Raw genomic sequence first — 18,950 nt, 5'->3', positions numbered from 1 at the left:
TTTACCAGGTCCGATTCTTGGGCAATGCAAGTTACATGTGTTGGGTTGTACCAGGGAACTTCCTGTGAAAGCTGTCTGTCCTTATTGTGCTGTACATTTTTCTCTCATTATATTTGTGAGTTGAGGATGTTGTCAGAAAAAGTGTCTATGTTACTTGTAATAAGAAGTGTTTGCATTATGCAGAAAGGATGTATGTTGTCAGGGAAATGTTATGATACATTCTTAGCTGCTTTTTAGCATTTGAGTGCAAGGTTGATTCCCTATGAATGTGGATGCCTGTATTCCTGAATGAGGTCTTGAGCCATAACCCTAACATGAACATTTAGAAAACTGTAGGCAGGTATCGCAAGCATTGGTGGTTCAGTGGAAGAATTCTCGCCTCCCACTCGGGAGACCGGGTCTGATTCCGGCCAATGCATATAAATGGTACTTTATGCGGAATGTTACATTATGCCAGGTACTTGGCTGTTATGGCTGCTTGTTCAAGGTGTTTCAATTGAGACGTTCAAAAATTGGTAGTTCAACACCATCACAATAGCTTCTCTTCAAACTTTGCCTTCAGCTCTACTAGACATTCAGTTTGGCAAGTTGCTTTCAACAACTGTGAAAAGCATGTTCATTGATGGTTCAGTGGTAAATGTCTTTCTTTTTACCAGGTCCGATTCTTGGGCAATGCAAGTTACATTTGTTGGGTTGTACCAGGGAACTTCCTGTGAAAGCTGTCTGTCCTTATTCTGATATACATTTTTCTCTCATTATATTTGTGAGTTGAGGATGTTGTCAGAAAAAGTGTCTATGTTACTTGTAATAAGAAGTGTTTGCATTATGTACAAAGGATGTATGTTGTCAGGGAAATGTTATGATACATTCTTAGCTGCTTTTTGGCATTTGAGTGCAAGGTTGATTCCCTATCAATGTGGATGCCTGTATTCCTGAATGAGGTCTTGAGCCATAACCCTAACATGAACATTTAGAAAACTGTAAGCAACTACAGCAAGCATTGGTGGTTCAGTGGTAGAATTCTCGCCTGCCACGCGGGAGACCGGGTCCGATTCCGGCCAATGCATGTAAATGTTACATTATGCCAGGTACTTGGCTGTTATGGCTGCTTGTTCAAGGTGTTTCAATTGAGACGTTCAAAAAATTGGTAGTTCAACACCATCAAAATAGCTTCCCTTTAAACTTTGCCTTCATCTCTACTAGACATTCGGTTTGGCAAGTTGCTTTCAACAACTGTGAAAAGCATGTTCATTGATGGTTCAGTGGTAAATGTCTTTCTTTTTACCAGGGTCTGATTCCTGGCCAATGCATGTGAATATTACATTATGCCAGATTCTTGGCTGTTATGGCTGCTTCTTCAAGGTGTTTCAATTGAGACATTCAAAAATTGGTAGTTCAACACCATCACATTAGATTCTCTTTAAAATTTGCCTTCAACTCTACTTGACATTCGGTTTGGCAAGTTGCTTCCAACAACTGTGAAAAGCATATTCATTGATGGTTCAGTGGTAAATGTCTTTCTTTTTACCAGGGTCTGATTCCTGGCCAATGCATGTAAGTGTTACATTATGGCAGATACTTGGCTGTTATGGCTGCTTGTTCAAGGTGTTTCAATTGAGAAGTTCTAAAATTTTGTAGTCCAATACCATCACAATAGATTCTCTTTCAAATTTGCCTTCATCTCTACTAGACATTCGGTTTGGCAAGTTGCTTTCAACAACTGTGAAAAGCATGTTCATTGATGGTTCAGTGGTAAATGTCTTTGTTTTTACCAGGTCCGATTCTTGGGCAATGCAAGTTACATGTGTTGGGTTGTACCAGGGAACTTCCTGTGAAAGCTGTCTGTCCTTATTGTGCTATACATTTTTCTCTCATTATATTTGTGAGTTGAGGATGTTGTCAGAAAAAGTGTCTATGTTACTTGTAATAAGAAGTGTTTGCATTATGCAGAAAGGATGTATGTTGTCAGGGAAATGTTATGATACATTCTTAGCTGCTTTTTAGCATTTGAGTGCAAGGTTGATTCCCTATCAATGTGGATGCCTGTATTCCTGAATGAGGTCTTGAGCCATAACCCTAACATGAACATTTAGAAAACTGTATGCAGGTATAGCAAGCATTGGTGGTTCAGTGGAAGAATTCTCGCCTCCCACTCGGAGACCGGGTCCGATTCCGGCCAATGCATGTAAATGTTACATTATGCCAGAATGTTACATTATGCCAGGTACTTGGCTGTTATGGCTGCTTGTTCAAGTTGTTTCAATTGAGACGTTCAAAAACATTGGTAGTTCAACACCATCACAATAGCTTCCCTTTAAACTTTGCCTTCATCTCTACTAGACATTCGGTTTGGCAAGTTGCTTTCAACAACTGTGAAAAGCATGTTCATTGATGGTTCAGTGGTAAATGTCTTTCTTTTTACCAGGGTCTGATTCCTGGCCAATGCATGTGAATATTACATTATGCCAGATTCTTGGCTGTTATGGCTGCTTCTTCAAGGTGTTTCAATTGAGACATTCAAAAATTGGTAGTTCAACACCATCACAATAGATTCTCTTTAAAATTTGCCTTCAACTCTACTTGACATTCGGTTTGGCAAGTTGCTTCCAACAACTGTGAAAAGCATATTCATTGATGGTTCAGTGGTAAATGTCTTTCTTTTACCAGGGTCTGATTCCTGGCCAATGCATGTAAGTGTTACATTATGGCAGATACTTGGCTGTTATGGCTGCTTGTTCAAGGTGTTTCAATTGAGAAGTTCTAAAAATTGGTAGTTCAACACCATCACAATAGATTCTCTTTAAAATGTGCCTTCATCTCTACTAGACATTCGGTTTGGCAAATTGCTTCCAACAACTGTGAAAAGCATGTTCATTGATGGTTCAGTGGTAAATGTCTTACTTTTTACCAGGTCCGATTCTTGGGCAATGCAAGTTACATGTGTTGGGTTGTACCAGGGAACTTCCGGTGAAAGCTGTCTGTCCTTATTCTGATATACATTTTTCTCTCATTATATTTGTGAGTTGAGGATGTTGTCAGAAAAAGTGTCTATGTTACTTGTAATAAGAAGTGTTTCCATTATGCACAAAGGATGTATGTTGTCAGGGAAATGTTATGATACATTCTTAGCTGCTTTTTAGCATTTGAGTGCAAGGTTGATTCCCTATCAATGTGGATGCCTGTATTCCTGAATGAGGTCTTGAGCCATAACCCTAACATGAAAATTTAGAAAACTGTAGGCAACTACAGCAAGCATTGGTGGTTCAGTGGTAGAATTCTCGCCTGCCACGCTGGAGACCCGGGTCCGATTCCGGCCAATGCATGTAAATGTTACATTATGCCAGGTACTTGGCTGTTATGGCTGCTTGTTCAAGGTGTTTCAATTGAGACGTTCAAAAATTGGTAGTTCAACACCATCAAAATAGCTTCCCTTTAAACTTTGCCTTCATCTCTACTAGACATTCGGTTTGGCAAGTTGCTTTCAACAACTGTGAAAAGCGTGTTCATTGATGGTTCAGTGGTAAATGTCTTTCTTTTTACCAGGGTCAGATTCCTTGCCAATGCATGTGAATGTTACATTATGCCAGATTCTTGGCTGTTATGGCTGCTTCTTCAAGGTGTTTCAATTGAGACGTTCAAAAAATTGGTAGTTCAACACCATCACAATAGATTCTCTTTAAAATTTGCCTTCAACTCTACTTGACATTCGGTTTGGCAAGTTGCTTCCAACAACTGTGAAAAGCATGTTCATTGATGGTTCAGTGGTAAATGTCTTTCTTTTTACCAGGTCCGATTCTTGGGCAATGCAAGTTACATGTGTTGGGTTGTACCAGGGAACTTCCTGTGAAAGCTGTCTGTCCTTATTGTGCTATACATTTTTCTCTCATTATATTTGTGAGTTGAGGATGTTGTCAGAAAAAGTGTCTATGTTACTTGTAATAAGAAGTGTTTGCATTATGCACAAAGGATGTATGTTGTCAGGGAAATGTTATGATACATTCTTAGCTGCTTTTTAGCATTTGAGTGCAAGGTTGATTCCCTATCAATGTGGATGCCTGTATTCCTGAATGAGGTCTTGAGCCATAACCCTAACATGAACATTTAGAAAACTGGATGCTGCTATTGCAAGCATTGGTGGTTCAGTGGTAGAATTCTCGCCTCCCACGCGGGAGACCCGGGTCCGATTCCCGGCCAATGCATGTAAATGTTACATTATGCCAGGTACTTGGCTGTTATGGCTGCTTGTTCAAGGTGTTTCAATTGAGACGTTCAAAAAATTGGTAGTTCAACACCATCAAAATAGCTTCCCTTTAAACTTTGCCTTCATCTCTACTAGACATTCGGTTTGGCAAGTTGCTTTCAACAACTGTGAAAAGCGTGTTCATTGATGGTTCAGTGGTAAATGTCTTTCTTTTTACCAGGGTCTGATTCCTTGCCAATGCATGTGAATGTTACATTATGCCAGATTCTTGGCTGTTATGGCTGCTTCTTCAAGGTGTTTCAATTGAGACGTTCAAAAATTGGTAGTTCAACACCATCACAATAGATTCTCTTTAAAATTTGCCTTCAACTCTACTTGACATTCGGTTTGGCAAGTTGCTTCCAACAACTGTGAAAAGCATGTTCATTGATGGTTCAGTGGTAAATGTCTTTCTTTTTACCAGGTCCGATTCTTGGGCAATGCAAGTTACATGTGTTGGGTTGTACCAGGGAACTTCCTGTGAAAGCTGTCTGTCCTTATTGTGCTATACATTTTTCTCTCATTATATTTGTGAGTTGAGGATGTTGTCAGAAAAAGTGTCTATGTTACTTGTAATAAGAAGTGTTTGCATTATGCACAAAGGATGTATGTTGTCAGGGAAATGTTATGATACATTCTTAGCTGCTTTTTAGCATTTGAGTGCAAGGTTGATTCCCTATCAATGTGGATGCCTGTATTCCTGAATGAGGTCTTGAGCCATAACCCTAACATGAACATTTAGAAAACTGTATGCAGCTATTGCAAGCATTGGTGGTTCAGTGGTAGAATTCTCGCCTCCCACGCGGGAGACCCGGGTCCGATTCCGGCCAATGCATGTAAATGTTACATTATGCCAGAATGTTACATTATGCCAGGTACTTGGCTGTTATGGCTGCTTGTTCAAGGTGTTTCAATTGAGACGTTCAAAAACATTGGTAGTTCAACATCATCACAATAGCTTCCCTTTAAACTTTGCCTTCATCTCTACTAGACATTCGGTTTGCCAAGTTGCTTTCAACAACTGTGAAAAGCATGTTCATTGATGGTTCAGTGGTAAATGTCTTTCTTTTTACCAGGGTCTGATTCCTGGCCAATGCATGTGAATGTTACATTATGCCAGATTCTTGGCTGTTATGGCTGCTTCTTCAAGGTGTTTCAATTGAGACGTTCAAAAATTGGTAGTTCAACACCATCACAATAGCTTCCCTTTAAACTTTGCCTTCATCTCTACTAGACATTCGGTTTGGCAAGTTGCTTCCAACAACTCTGAAAAGCATGTTCATTGATGGTTCAGTGGTAAATGTCTTTCTTTTTACCAGGTCCGATTCTTGGGCAATGCAAGTTACATGTGTTGGGTTGTACCAGGGAACTTCCTGTGAAAGCTGTCTGTCCTTATTGTGCTGTACATTTTTCTCTCATTATATTTGTGAGTTGAGGATGTTGTCAGAAAAAGTGTCTATGTTACTTGTAATAAGAAGTGTTTGCATTATGCAGAAAGGATGTATGTTGTCAGGGGAAATGTTATGATACATTCTTAGCTGCTTTTTAGCATTTGAGTGCAAGGTTGATTCCCTATGAATGTGGATGCCTGCATTCCTGAATGAGGTCTTGAGCCATAACCCTAACATGAACATTTAGAAAACTGTATGCAGGTATCGCAAGCATTGGTGGTTCAGTGGAAGAATTCTGGCCTCCCACTCGGGAGACCCGGGTCCGATTCCCGGCCAATACATATAAATGGTACTTTATGCCGGAATGTTACATTATGCCAGGTACTTGGCTGTTATGGCTGCTTGTTCAAGGTGTTTCAATTGAGACGTTCAAAAAATTGGTAGTTCAACACCATCACAATAGCTTCCCTTCAAACTTTGCCTTCAGCTCTACTAGACATTCGGTTTGGCAAGTTGCTTTCAACAACTGTGAAAAGCATGTTCATTGATGGTTCAGTGGTAAATGTCTTTCTTTTTACCAGGTCCGATTCTTGGGCAATGCAAGTTACATTTGTTGGGTTGTACCAGGGAACTTCCTGTGAAAGCTGTCTGTCCTTATTCTGATATACATTTTTCTCTCATTATATTTGTGAGTTGAGGATGTTGTCAGAAAAAGTGTCTATGTTACTTGTAATAAGAAGTGTTTGCATTATGCACAAAGGATGTATGTTGTCAGGGGAAATGTTATGATACATTCTTAGCTGCTTTTTAGCATTTGAGTGCAAGGTTGATTCCCTATCAATGTGGATGCCTGCATTCCTGAATGAGGTCTTGAGCCATAACCCTAACATGAACATTTAGAAAACTGTAGGCAACTGTAGCAAGCATTGGTGGTTCAGTGGTAGATTTCTCGCCTGCCACGCGGGAGACCCGGGTCCGATTCCCGGCCAATGCATGTAAATGTTACATTATGCCGGAATGTTACATTATGCCAGGTACTTGGCTGTTATGGCTGCTTGTTCAAGGTGTTTCAATTGAGACGTTCAAAAAATTGGTAGTTCAACACCATCACAATAGTTTGCCTTCAGCTCTACTAGACATTCGGTTTGGCAAGTTGCTTTCAACAACTGTGAAAAGCATGTTCATTGATGGTTCAGTGGTAAATGTCTTTCTTTTTACCAGGTCCGATTCTTGGGCAATGCAAGTTACATTTGTTGGGTTGTACCAGGGAACTTCCTGTGAAAGCTGTCTGTCCTTATTCTGATATACATTTTTCTCTCATTATATTTGTGAGTTGAGGATGTTGTCAGAAAAAGTGTCTATGTTACTTGTAATAAGAAGTGTTTGCATTATGCACAAAGGATGTATGTTGTCAGGGGAAATGTTATGATACATTCTTAGCTGCTTTTTAGCATTTGAGTGCAAGGTTGATTCCCTATCAATGTGGATGCCTGCATTCCTGAATGAGGTCTTGAGCCATAACCCTAACATGAACATTTAGAAAACTGTAGGCAACTATAGCAAGCATTGGTGGTTCAGTGGTAGATTTCTCGCCTGCCACGCGGGAGACCCGGGTCCGATTCCCGGCCAATGCATGTAAATGTTACATTATGCCAGGTACTTGGCTGTTATGGCTGCTTGTTCAAGGTGTTTCAATTGAGACGTTCAAAAAATTGGTAGTTCAACACCATCACAATAGCTTCCCTTTAAACTTTGCCTTCATCTCTACTAGACATTCGTTTTGGCAAGTTGCTTTCAACAACTGTGAAAAGCGTGTTCATTGATGGTTCAGTGGTAAATGTCTTTCTTTTTACCAGGGTCAGATTCCTTGCCAATGCATTTGAATGTTACATTATGCCAGATTCTTGGCTGTTATGGCTGCTTCTTCAAGGTGTTTCAATTGAGACGTTCAAAAATTGGTAGTTCAACACCATCACAATAGATTCTCTTTAAAATTTGCCTTCAACTCTACTTGACATTCGGTTTGGCAAGTTGCTTCCAACAACTGTGAAAAGCATGTTCATTGATGGTTCAGTGGTAAATGTCTTACTTTTTACCAGGTCCGATTCTTGGGCAATGTAAGTTACATGTGTTGGGTTGTACCAGGGAACTTCCGGTGAAAGCTGTCTGTCCTTATTCTGATATACATTTTTCTCTCATTATATTTGTGAGTTGAGGATGTTGTCAGAAAAAGTGTCTATGTTACTTGTAATAAGAAGTGTTTCCATTATGCACAAAGGATGTATGTTGTCAGGGAAATGTTATGATACATTCTTAGCTGCTTTTTAGCATTTGAGTGCAAGGTTGATTCCCTATCAATGTGGATGCCTGTATTCCTGAATGAGGTCTTGAGCCATAACCCTAACATGAAAATTTAGAAAACTGTAGGCAACTACAGCAAGCATTGGTGGTTCAGTGGTAGAATTCTCGCCTCCCACGCGGAGACCCGGGTCCGATTCCCGGCCAATGCATGTAAATGTTACATTATGCCAGAATGTTACATTATGCCAGGTACTTGGCTGTTATGGCTGCTTGTTCAAGGTGTTTCAATTGAGACGTTCAAAAACATTGGTAGTTCAACATCATCACAATAGCTTCCCTTTAAACTTTGCCTTCATCTCTACTAGACATTCGGTTTGCCAAGTTGCTTTCAACAACTGTGAAAAGCATGTTCATTGATGGTTCAGTGGTAAATGTCTTTCTTTTTACCAGGGTCTGATTCCTGGCCAATGCATGTGAATGTTACATTATGCCAGATTCTTGGCTGTTATGGCTGCTTCTTCAAGGTGTTTCAATTGAGACGTTCTAAAATTTGGTAGTCCAATACCATCACAATAGATTCTCTTTCAAATTTGCCTTCATCTCTACTAGACATTCGGTTTGGCAAGTTGCTTTCAACAACTGTGAAAAGCATGTTCATTGATGGTTCAGTGGTAAATGTCTTTGTTTTTACCAGGTCCGATTCTTGGGCAATGCAAGTTACATGTGTTGGGTTGTACCAGGGAACTTCCTGTGAAAGCTGTCTGTCCTTATTGTGCTGTACATTTTTCTCTCATTATATTTGTGAGTTGAGGATGTTGTCAGAAAAAGTGTCTATGTTACTTGTAATAAGAAGTGTTTGCATTATGCAGAAAGGATGTATGTTGTCAGGGGAAATGTTATGATACATTCTTAGCTGCTTTTTAGCATTTGAGTGCAAGGTTGATTCCCTATGAATGTGGATGCCTGTATTCCTGAATGAGGTCTTGAGCCATAACCCTAACATGAACATTTAGAAAACTGTATGCAGGTATCGCAAGCATTGGTGGTTCAGTGGAAGAATTCTCGCCTCCCACTCGGGAGACCCGGGTCCGATTCCGGCCAATGCATATAAATGGTACTTTATGCCGGAATGTTACATTATGCCAGGTACTTGGCTGTTATGGCTGCTTGTTCAAGGTGTTTCAATTGAGACGTTCAAAAATTGGTAGTTCAACACCATCACAATAGCTTCCCTTCAAACTTTGCCTTCAGCTCTACTAGACATTCGGTTTGGCAAGTTGCTTTCAACAACTGTGAAAAGCATGTTCATTGATCGTTCAGTGGTAAATGTCTTTCTTTTTACCAGGTCCGATTCTTGGGCAATGCAAGTTACATTTGTTGGGTTGTACCAGGGAACTTCCTGTGAAAGCTGTCTGTCCTTATTCTGATATACATTTTTCTCTCATTATATTTGTGAGTTGAGGATGTTGTCAGAAAAAGTGTCTATGTTACTTGTAATAAGAAGTGTTTGCATTATGCAGAAAGGATGTATGTTGTCAGGGGAAATGTTATGATACATTCTTAGCTGCTTTTTAGCATTTGAGTGCAAGGTTGATTCCCTATCAATGTGGATGCCTGCATTCCTGAATGAGGTCTTGAGCCATAACCCTAACATGAACATTTAGAAAACTGTAGGCAACAATAGCAAGCATTGGTGGTTCAGTGGTAGATTTCTCGCCTGCCACGCGGGAGACCCGGGTCCGATTCCCGGCCAATGCATGTAAATGTTACATTATGCCAGGTACTTGGCTGTTATGGCTGCTTGTTCAAGGTGTTTCAATTGAGACGTTCAAAAAATTGGTAGTTCAACACCATCACAATAGCTTCCCTTTAAACTTTGCCTTCATCTCTACTAGACATTCGTTTTGGCAAGTTGCTTTCAACAACTGTGAAAAGCGTGTTCATTGATGGTTCAGTGGTAAATGTCTTTCTTTTTACCAGGGTCAGATTCCTTGCCAATGCATTTGAATGTTACATTATGCCAGATTCTTGGCTGTTATGGCTGCTTCTTCAAGGTGTTTCAATTGAGACGTTCAAAAATTGGTAGTTCAACACCATCACAATAGATTCTCTTTAAAATTTGCCTTCAACTCTACTTGACATTCGGTTTGGCAAGTTGCTTCCAACAACTGTGAAAAGCATGTTCATTGATGGTTCAGTGGTAAATGTCTTACTTTTTACCAGGTCCGATTCTTGGGCAATGTAAGTTACATGTGTTGGGTTGTACCAGGGAACTTCCGGTGAAAGCTGTCTGTCCTTATTCTGATATACATTTTTCTCTCATTATATTTGTGAGTTGAGGATGTTGTCAGAAAAAGTGTCTATGTTACTTGTAATAAGAAGTGTTTCCATTATGCACAAAGGATGTATGTTGTCAGGGAAATGTTATGATACATTCTTAGCTGCTTTTTAGCATTTGAGTGCAAGGTTGATTCCCTATCAATGTGGATGCCTGTATTCCTGAATGAGGTCTTGAGCCATAACCCTAACATGAAAATTTAGAAAACTGTAGGCAACTACAGCAAGCATTGGTGGTTCAGTGGTAGAATTCTCGCCTCCCACGCGGGAGACCCGGTCCGATTCCCGGCCAATGCATGTAAATGTTACATTATGCCAGAATGTTACATTATGCCAGGTACTTGGCTGTTATGGCTGCTTGTTCAAGGTGTTTCAATTGAGACGTTCAAAAACATTGGTAGTTCAACATCATCACAATAGCTTCCCTTTAAACTTTGCCTTCATCTCTACTAGACATTCGGTTTGCCAAGTTGCTTTCAACAACTGTGAAAAGCATGTTCATTGATGGTTCAGTGGTAAATGTCTTTCTTTTTACCAGGGTCTGATTCCTGGCCAATGCATGTGAATGTTACATTATGCCAGATTCTTGGCTGTTATGGCTGCTTCTTCAAGGTGTTTCAATTGAGACGTTCTAAAATTTGGTAGTCCAATACCATCACAATAGATTCTCTTTCAAATTTGCCTTCATCTCTACTAGACATTCGGTTTGGCAAGTTGCTTTCAACAACTGTGAAAAGCATGTTCATTGATGGTTCAGTGGTAAATGTCTTTGTTTTTACCAGGTCCGATTCTTGGGCAATGCAAGTTACATGTGTTGGGTTGTACCAGGGAACTTCCTGTGAAAGCTGTCTGTCCTTATTGTGCTGTACATTTTTCTCTCATTATATTTGTGAGTTGAGGATGTTGTCAGAAAAAGTGTCTATGTTACTTGTAATAAGAAGTGTTTGCATTATGCAGAAAGGATGTATGTTGTCAGGGGAAATGTTATGATACATTCTTAGCTGCTTTTTAGCATTTGAGTGCAAGGTTGATTCCCTATGAATGTGGATGCCTGTATTCCTGAATGAGGTCTTGAGCCATAACCCTAACATGAACATTTAGAAAACTGTATGCAGGTATCGCAAGCATTGGTGGTTCAGTGGAAGAATTCTCGCCTCCCACTCGGGAGACCGGGTCCGATTCCGGCCAATGCATATAAATGGTACTTTATGCGGAATGTTACATTATGCCAGGTACTTGGCTGTTATGGCTGCTTGTTCAAGGTGTTTCAATTGAGACGTTCAAAAATTGGTAGTTCAACACCATCACAATAGCTTCCCTTCAAACTTTGCCTTCAGCTCTACTAGACATTCGGTTTGGCAAGTTGCTTTCAACAACTGTGAAAAGCATGTTCATTGATGGTTCAGTGGTAAATGTCTTTCTTTTTACCAGGTCCGATTCTTGGGCAATGCAAGTTACATTTGTTGGGTTGTACCAGGGAACTTCCTGTGAAAGCTGTCTGTCCTTATTCTGATATACATTTTTCTCTCATTATATTTGTGAGTTGAGGATGTTGTCAGAAAAAGTGTCTATGTTACTTGTAATAAGAAGTGTTTGCATTATGTACAAAGGATGTATGTTGTCAGGGGAAATGTTATGATACATTCTTAGCTGCTTTTTGGCATTTGAGTGCAAGGTTGATTCCCTATCAATGTGGATGCCTGTATTCCTGAATGAGGTCTTGAGCCATAACCCTAACATGAACATTTAGAAAACTGTAAGCAACTACAGCAAGCATTGGTGGTTCAGTGGTAGAATTCTCGCCTGCCACGCTGGAGACCGGGTCCGATTCCCGGCCAATGCATGTAAATGTTACATTATGCCAGGTACTTGGCTGTTATGGCTGCTTGTTCAAGGTGTTTCAATTGAGACGTTCAAAAATTGGTAGTTCAACACCATCAAAATAGCTTCCCTTTAAACTTTGCCTTCATCTCTACTAGACATTCGGTTTGGCAAGTTGCTTTCAACAACTGTGAAAAGCATGTTCATTGATGGTTCAGTGGTAAATGTCTTTCTTTTTACCAGGGTCTGATTCCTGGCCAATGCATGTGAATATTACATTATGCCAGATTCTTGGCTGTTATGGCTGCTTCTTCAAGGTGTTTCAATTGAGACATTCAAAAAATTGGTAGTTCAACACCATCACATTAGATTCTCTTTAAAATTTGCCTTCAATTCTACTTGACATTCGGTTTGGCAAGTTGCTTCCAACAACTGTGAAAAGCATATTCATTGATGGTTCAGTGGTAAATGTCTTTCTTTTTACCAGGGTCTGATTCCTGGCCAATGCATGTAAGTGTTACATTATGGCAGATACTTGGCTGTTATGGCTGCTTGTTCAAGGTGTTTCAATTGAGAAGTTCTAAAATTTGGTAGTCCAATACCATCACAATAGATTCTCTTTCAAATTTGCCTTCATCTCTACTAGACATTCGGTTTGGCAAGTTGCTTTCAACAACTGTGAAAAGCATGTTCATTGATGGTTCAGTGGTAAATGTCTTTGTTTTTACCAGGTCCGATTCTTGGGCAATGCAAGTTACATGTGTTGGGTTGTACCAGGGAACTTCCTGTGAAAGCTGTCTGTCCTTATTGTGCTATACATTTTTCTCTCATTATATTTGTGAGTTGAGGATGTTGTCAGAAAAAGTGTCTATGTTACTTGTAATAAGAAGTGTTTGCATTATGCAGAAAGGATGTATGTTGTCAGGGAAATGTTATGATACATTCTTAGCTGCTTTTTAGCATTTGAGTGCAAGGTTGATTCCCTATCAATGTGGATGCCTGTATTCCTGAATGAGGTCTTGAGCCATAACCCTAACATGAACATTTAGAAAACTGTATGCAGGTATCGCAAGCATTGGTGGTTCAGTGGAAGAATTCTCGCCTCCCACTCGGGAGACCGGGTCCGATTCCGGCCAATGCATGTAAATGTTACATTATGCCAGAATGTTACATTATGCCAGGTACTTGGCTGTTATGGCTGCTTGTTCAAGTTGTTTCAATTGAGACGTTCAAAAACATTGGTAGTTCAACACCATCACAATAGCTTCCCTTTAAACTTTGCCTTCATCTCTACTAGACATTCGGTTTGGCAAGTTGCTTTCAACAACTGTGAAAAGCATGTTCATTGATGGTTCAGTGGTAAATGTCTTTCTTTTTACCAGGGTCTGATTCCTGGCCAATGCATGTGAATATTACATTATGCCAGATTCTTGGCTGTTATGGCTGCTTCTTCAAGGTGTTTCAATTGAGACATTCAAAAATTGGTAGTTCAACACCATCACAATAGATTCTCTTTAAAATTTGCCTTCAACTCTACTTGACATTCGGTTTGGCAAGTTGCTTCCAACAACTGTGAAAAGCATATTCATTGATGGTTCAGTGGTAAATGTCTTTCTTTTTACCAGGGTCTGATTCCTGGCCAATGCATGTAAGTGTTACATTATGGCAGATACTTGGCTGTTATGGCTGCTTGTTCAAGGTGTTTCAATTGAGAAGTTCTAAAAATTGGTAGTTCAACACCATCACAATAGATTCTCTTTAAAATGTGCCTTCATCTCTACTAGACATTCGGTTTGGCAAATTGCTTCCAACAACTGTGAAAAGCATGTTCATTGATGGTTCAGTGGTAAATGTCTTACTTTTTACCAGGTCCGATTCTTGGGCAATGCAAGTTACATGTGTTGGGTTGTACCAGGGAACTTCCTGTGAAAGCTGTCTGTCCTTATTCTGATATACATTTTTCTCTCATTATATTTGTGAGTTGAGGATGTTGTCAGAAAAAGTGTCTATGTTACTTGTAATAAGAAGTGTTTCCATTATGCACAAAGGATGTATGTTGTCAGGGGAAATGTTATGATACATTCTTAGCTGCTTTTTAGCATTTGAGTGCAAGGTTGATTCCCTATCAATGTGGATGCCTGTATTCCTGAATGAGGTCTTGAGCCATAACCCTAACATGAAAATTTAGAAAACTGTAGGCAACTACAGCAAGCATTGGTGGTTCAGTGGTAGAATTCTCGCCTGCCACTGCGGGAGACCCGGTCCGATTCCGGCCAATGCATGTAAATGTTACATTATGCCAGGTACTTGGCTGTTATGGCTGCTTGTTCAAGGTGTTTCAATTGAGACGTTCAAAAATTGGTAGTTCAACACCATCAAAATAGCTTCCCTTTAAACTTTGCCTTCATCTCTACTAGACATTCGGTTTGGCAAGTTGCTTTCAACAACTGTGAAAAGCGTGTTCATTGATGGTTCAGTGGTAAATGTCTTTCTTTTTACCAGGGTCAGATTCCTTGCCAATGCATGTGAATGTTACATTATGCCAGATTCTTGGCTGTTATGGCTGCTTCTTCAAGGTGTTTCAATTGAGACGTTCAAAAATTGGTAGTTCAACACCATCACAATAGATTCTCTTTAAAATTTGCCTTCAACTCTACTTGACATTCGGTTTGGCAAGTTGCTTCCAACAACTGTGAAAAGCATGTTCATTGATGGTTCAGTGGTAAATGTCTTTCTTTTTACCAGGTCCGATTCTTGGGCAATGCAAGTTACATGTGTTGGGTTGTACCAGGGAACTTCCTGTGAAAGCTGTCTGTCCTTATTGTGCTATACATTTTTCTCTCATTATATTTGTGAGTTGAGGATGTTGTCAGAAAAAGTGTCTATGTTACTTGTAATAAGAAGTGTTTGCATTATGCACAAAGGATGTATGTTGTCAGGGAAATGTTATGATACATTCTTAGCTGCTTTTAGCATTTGAGTGCAAGGTTGATTCCCTATCAATGTGGATGCCTGTATTCCTGAATGAGGTCTTGAGCCATAACCCTAACATGAACATTTAGAAAACTGGATGCTGCTATTGCAAGCATTGGTGGTTCAGTGGTAGAATTCTCGCCTCCCACGCGGGAGACCGGGTCCGATTCCGGCCAATGCATGTAAGTGTTACATTATGCCAGAATGTTACATTATGCCAGGTACTTGGCTGTTATGGCTGCTTGTTCAAGTTGTTTCAATTGAGACGTTCAAAAACATTGGTAGTTCAACACCATCACAATAGCTTCCCTTTAAACTTTGCCTTCATCTCTACTAGACATTCGGTTTGGCAAGTTGCTTTCAACAACTGTGAAAAGCATGTTCATTGATGGTTCAGTGGTAAATGTCTTTCTTTTTACCAGGGTCTGATTCCTGGCCAATGCATGTGAATATTACATTATGCCAGATTCTTGGCTGTTATGGCTGCTTCTTCAAGGTGTTTCAATTGAGACATTCAAAAATTGGTAGTTCAACACCATCACAATAGATTCTCTTTAAAATTTGCCTTCAACTCTACTTGACATTCGGTTTGGCAAGTTGCTTCCAACAACTGTGAAAAGCATATTCATTGATGGTTCAGTGGTAAATGTCTTTCTTTTTACCAGGGTCTGATTCCTGGCCAATGCATGTAAGTGTTACATTATGGCAGATACTTGGCTGTTATGGCTGCTTGTTCAAGGTGTTTCAATTGAGAAGTTCTAAAATTGGTAGTTCAACACCATCACAATAGATTCTCTTTAAAATGTGCCTTCAACTCTACTTGACATTCGGTTTGGCAAATTGCTTCCAACAACTGTGAAAAGCATGTTCATTGATGGTTCAGTGGTAAATGTCTTACTTTTTACCAGGTCCGATTCTTGGGCAATGCAAGTTACATGTGTTGGGTTGTACCAGGAACTTCCGGTGAAAGCTGTCTGTCCTTATTCTGATATACATTTTTCTCTCATTATATTTGTGAGTTGAGGATGTTGTCAGAAAAAGTGTCTATGTTACTTGTAATAAGAAGTGTTTCCATTATGCACAAAGGATGTATGTTGTCAGGGAAATGTTATGATACATTCTTAGCTGCTTTTTAGCATTTGAGTGCAAGGTTGATTCCCTATCAATGTGGATGCCTGTATTCCTGAATGAGGTCTTGAGCCATAACCCTAACATGAAAATTTAGAAAACTGTAGGCAACTACAGCAAGCATTGGTGGTTCAGTGGTAGAATTCTCGCCTGCCACGCGGGAGACCCGGGTCCGATTCCCGGCCAATGCATGTAAATGTTACATTATGCCAGAATGTTACATTATGCCAGGTACTTGGCTGTTATGGCTGCTTGTTCAAGGTGTTTCAATTGAGACGTTCAAAAACATTGGTAGCTCAACATCATCACAATAGCTTCCCTTTAAACTTTGCCTTCATCTCTACTAGACATTCGGTTTGCCAAGTTGCTTTCAACAACTGTGAAAAGCATGTTCATTGATGGTTCAGTGGTAAATGTCTTTGTTTTTACCAGGTCCGATTCTTGGGCAATGCAAGTTACATGTGTTGGGTTGTACCAGGGAACTTCCTGTGAAAGCTGTCTGTCCTTATTGTGCTGTACATTTTTCTCTCATTATATTTGTGAGTTGAGGATGTTGTCAGAAAAAGTGTCTATGTTACTTGTAATAAGAAGTGTTTGCATTATGCACAAAGGATGTATGTTGTCAGGGGAAATGTTATGATACATTCTTAGCTGCTTTTTAGCATTTGAGTGCAAGGTTGATTCCCTATCAATGTGGATGCCTGTATTCCTGAATGAGGTCTTGAGCCATAACCCTAACATGAAAATTTAGAAAACTGTAGGCAACTACAGCAAGCATTGGTGGTTCAGTGGTAGAATTCTCGCCTGCCACGCGGGAGACCCGGGTCCGATTCCCGGCCAATGCATGTAAATGTTACATTATGCCAGGTACTTGGCTGTTATGGCTGCTTCTTCAAGGTGTTTCAATTGAGACATTCAAAAAATTGGTAGTTCAACACCATCAAAATAGCTTCCCTTTAAACTTTGCCTTCATCTCTACTAGACATTCGGTTTGGCAAGTTGCTTTCAACAACTGTGAAAAGCGTGTTCATTGATGGTTCAGTGGTAAATGTCTTTCTTTTTACCAGGGTCAGATTCCTTGCCAATGCATGTGAATGTTACATTATGCCAGATTCTTGGCTGTTATGGCTGCTTCTTCAAGGTGTTTCAATTGAGACGTTCAAAAATTGGTAGTTCAACACCATCACAATAGATTCTCTTTAAAATTTGCCTTCAACTCTACTTGACATTCGGTTTGGCAAGTTGCTTCCAACAACTGTGAAAAGCATGTTCATTGATGGTTCAGTGGTAAATGTCTTTCTTTTTACCAGGTCCGATTCTTGGGCAATGCAAGTTACATGTGTTGGGTTGTACCAGGGAACTTCCTGTGAAAGCTGTCTGTCCTTATTGTGCTATACATTTTTCTCTCATTATATTTGTGAGTTGAGGATGTTGTCAGAAAAAGTGTCTATGTTACTTGTAATAAGAAGTGTTTGCATTATGCACAAAGGATGTATGTTGTCAGGGGAAATGTTATGATACATTCTTAGCTGCTTTTTAGCATTTGAGTGCAAGGTTGATTCCCTATCAATGTGGATGCCTGTATTCCTGAATGAGGTCTTGAGCCATAACCCTAACATGAACATTTAGAAAACTGGATGCTGCTATTGCAAGCATTGGTGGTTCAGTGGTAGAATTCTCGCCTCCCACGCGGGAGACCCGGGTCCGATTCCCGGCCAATGCATGTAAGTGTTACATTATGCCAGAATGTTACATTATGCCAGGTACTTGGCTGTTATGGCTGCTTGTTCAAGTTGTTTCAATTGAGACGTTCAAAAACATTGGTAGTTCAACACCATCACAATAGCTTCCCTTTAAACTTTGCCTTCATCTCTACTAGACATTCGGTTTGGCAAGTTGCTTTCAACAACTGTGAAAAGCATGTTCATTGATGGTTCAGTGGTAAATGTCTTTCTTTTTACCAGGGTCTGATTCCTGGCCAATGCATGTGAATATTACATTATGCCAGATTCTTGGCTGTTATGGCTGCTTCTTCAAGGTGTTTCAATTGAGACATTCAAAAATTGGTAGTTCAACACCATCACAATAGATTCTCTTTAAAATTTGCCTTCAACTCTACTTGACATTCGGTTTGGCAAGTTGCTTCCAACAACTGTGAAAAGCATATTCATTGATGGTTCAGTGGTAAATGTCTTTCTTTTTACCAGGGTCTGATTCCTGGCCAATGCATGTAAGTGTTACATTATGGCAGATACTTGGCTGTTATGGCTGCTTGTTCAAGGTGTTTCAATTGAGAAGTTCTAAAAATTGGTAGTTCAACACCATCACAATAGATTCTCTTTAAAATGTGCCTTCAACTCTACTTGACATTCGGTTTGGCAAATTGCTTCCAACAACTGTGAAAAGCATGTTCATTGATGGTTCAGTGGTAAATGTCTTACTTTTTACCAGGTCCGATTCTTGGGCAATGCAAGTTACATGTGTTGGGTTGTACCAGGGAACTTCCGGTGAAAGCTGTCTGTCCTTATTCTGATATACATTTTTCTCTCATTATATTTGTGAGTTGAGGATGTTGTCAGAAAAAGTGTCTATGTTACTTGTAATAAGAAGTGTTTCCATTATGCACAAAGGATGTATGTTGTCAGGGAAATGTTATGATACATTCTTAGCTGCTTTTTAGCATTTGAGTGCAAGGTTGATTCCCTATCAATGTGGATGCCTGTATTCCTGAATGAGGTCTTGAGCCATAACCCTAACAT

The 18,950-nt window shown here is 39.8% G+C and overlaps 11 non-coding genes across 11 annotated transcripts; all 11 read left to right on the top strand.

Moving 5' to 3' along the window:
• The first annotated feature begins 4,128 nt into the window (after positions 1-4,128).
• On the top strand, positions 4,129-4,199 carry trnag-ccc (transfer RNA glycine (anticodon CCC)). Its single transcript has one exon. It is a non-coding gene; the product is annotated as a tRNA-Gly (tRNA).
• Positions 4,200-5,005: 806 nt separating this feature from the next.
• trnag-ccc (transfer RNA glycine (anticodon CCC)) lies at positions 5,006-5,075 on the top strand. Its single transcript has one exon. It is a non-coding gene; the product is annotated as a tRNA-Gly (tRNA).
• A 1,479-nt stretch (positions 5,076-6,554) lies between these two features.
• Positions 6,555-6,625, top strand: trnag-gcc (transfer RNA glycine (anticodon GCC)). Its single transcript has one exon. It is a non-coding gene; the product is annotated as a tRNA-Gly (tRNA).
• Positions 6,626-7,194: 569 nt separating this feature from the next.
• trnag-gcc (transfer RNA glycine (anticodon GCC)) lies at positions 7,195-7,265 on the top strand. Its single transcript has one exon. It is a non-coding gene; the product is annotated as a tRNA-Gly (tRNA).
• Positions 7,266-8,071: 806 nt separating this feature from the next.
• On the top strand, positions 8,072-8,141 carry trnag-ccc (transfer RNA glycine (anticodon CCC)). Its single transcript has one exon. It is a non-coding gene; the product is annotated as a tRNA-Gly (tRNA).
• Positions 8,142-9,619: 1,478 nt separating this feature from the next.
• Positions 9,620-9,690, top strand: trnag-gcc (transfer RNA glycine (anticodon GCC)). The gene has a single exon. It is a non-coding gene; the product is annotated as a tRNA-Gly (tRNA).
• Positions 9,691-10,496: 806 nt separating this feature from the next.
• On the top strand, positions 10,497-10,566 carry trnag-ccc (transfer RNA glycine (anticodon CCC)). Its single transcript has one exon. It is a non-coding gene; the product is annotated as a tRNA-Gly (tRNA).
• A 1,476-nt stretch (positions 10,567-12,042) lies between these two features.
• On the top strand, positions 12,043-12,112 carry trnag-gcc (transfer RNA glycine (anticodon GCC)). The gene has a single exon. It is a non-coding gene; the product is annotated as a tRNA-Gly (tRNA).
• Positions 12,113-16,311: 4,199 nt separating this feature from the next.
• trnag-gcc (transfer RNA glycine (anticodon GCC)) lies at positions 16,312-16,382 on the top strand. The gene has a single exon. It is a non-coding gene; the product is annotated as a tRNA-Gly (tRNA).
• A 583-nt stretch (positions 16,383-16,965) lies between these two features.
• Positions 16,966-17,036, top strand: trnag-gcc (transfer RNA glycine (anticodon GCC)). The gene has a single exon. It is a non-coding gene; the product is annotated as a tRNA-Gly (tRNA).
• Positions 17,037-17,843: 807 nt separating this feature from the next.
• trnag-ccc (transfer RNA glycine (anticodon CCC)) lies at positions 17,844-17,914 on the top strand. The gene has a single exon. It is a non-coding gene; the product is annotated as a tRNA-Gly (tRNA).
• The last annotated feature ends 1,036 nt before the right edge of the window (positions 17,915-18,950 follow it).

Source organism: Xyrauchen texanus, chromosome 34, assembly GCF_025860055.1.
Source record: "Xyrauchen texanus isolate HMW12.3.18 chromosome 34, RBS_HiC_50CHRs, whole genome shotgun sequence".
NCBI lineage: Eukaryota > Metazoa > Chordata > Actinopteri > Cypriniformes > Catostomidae > Xyrauchen > Xyrauchen texanus.
The sequence above is the reverse complement of the archived record's forward strand: the minus strand, read 5'-3'. Positions and strand labels throughout refer to the sequence as shown.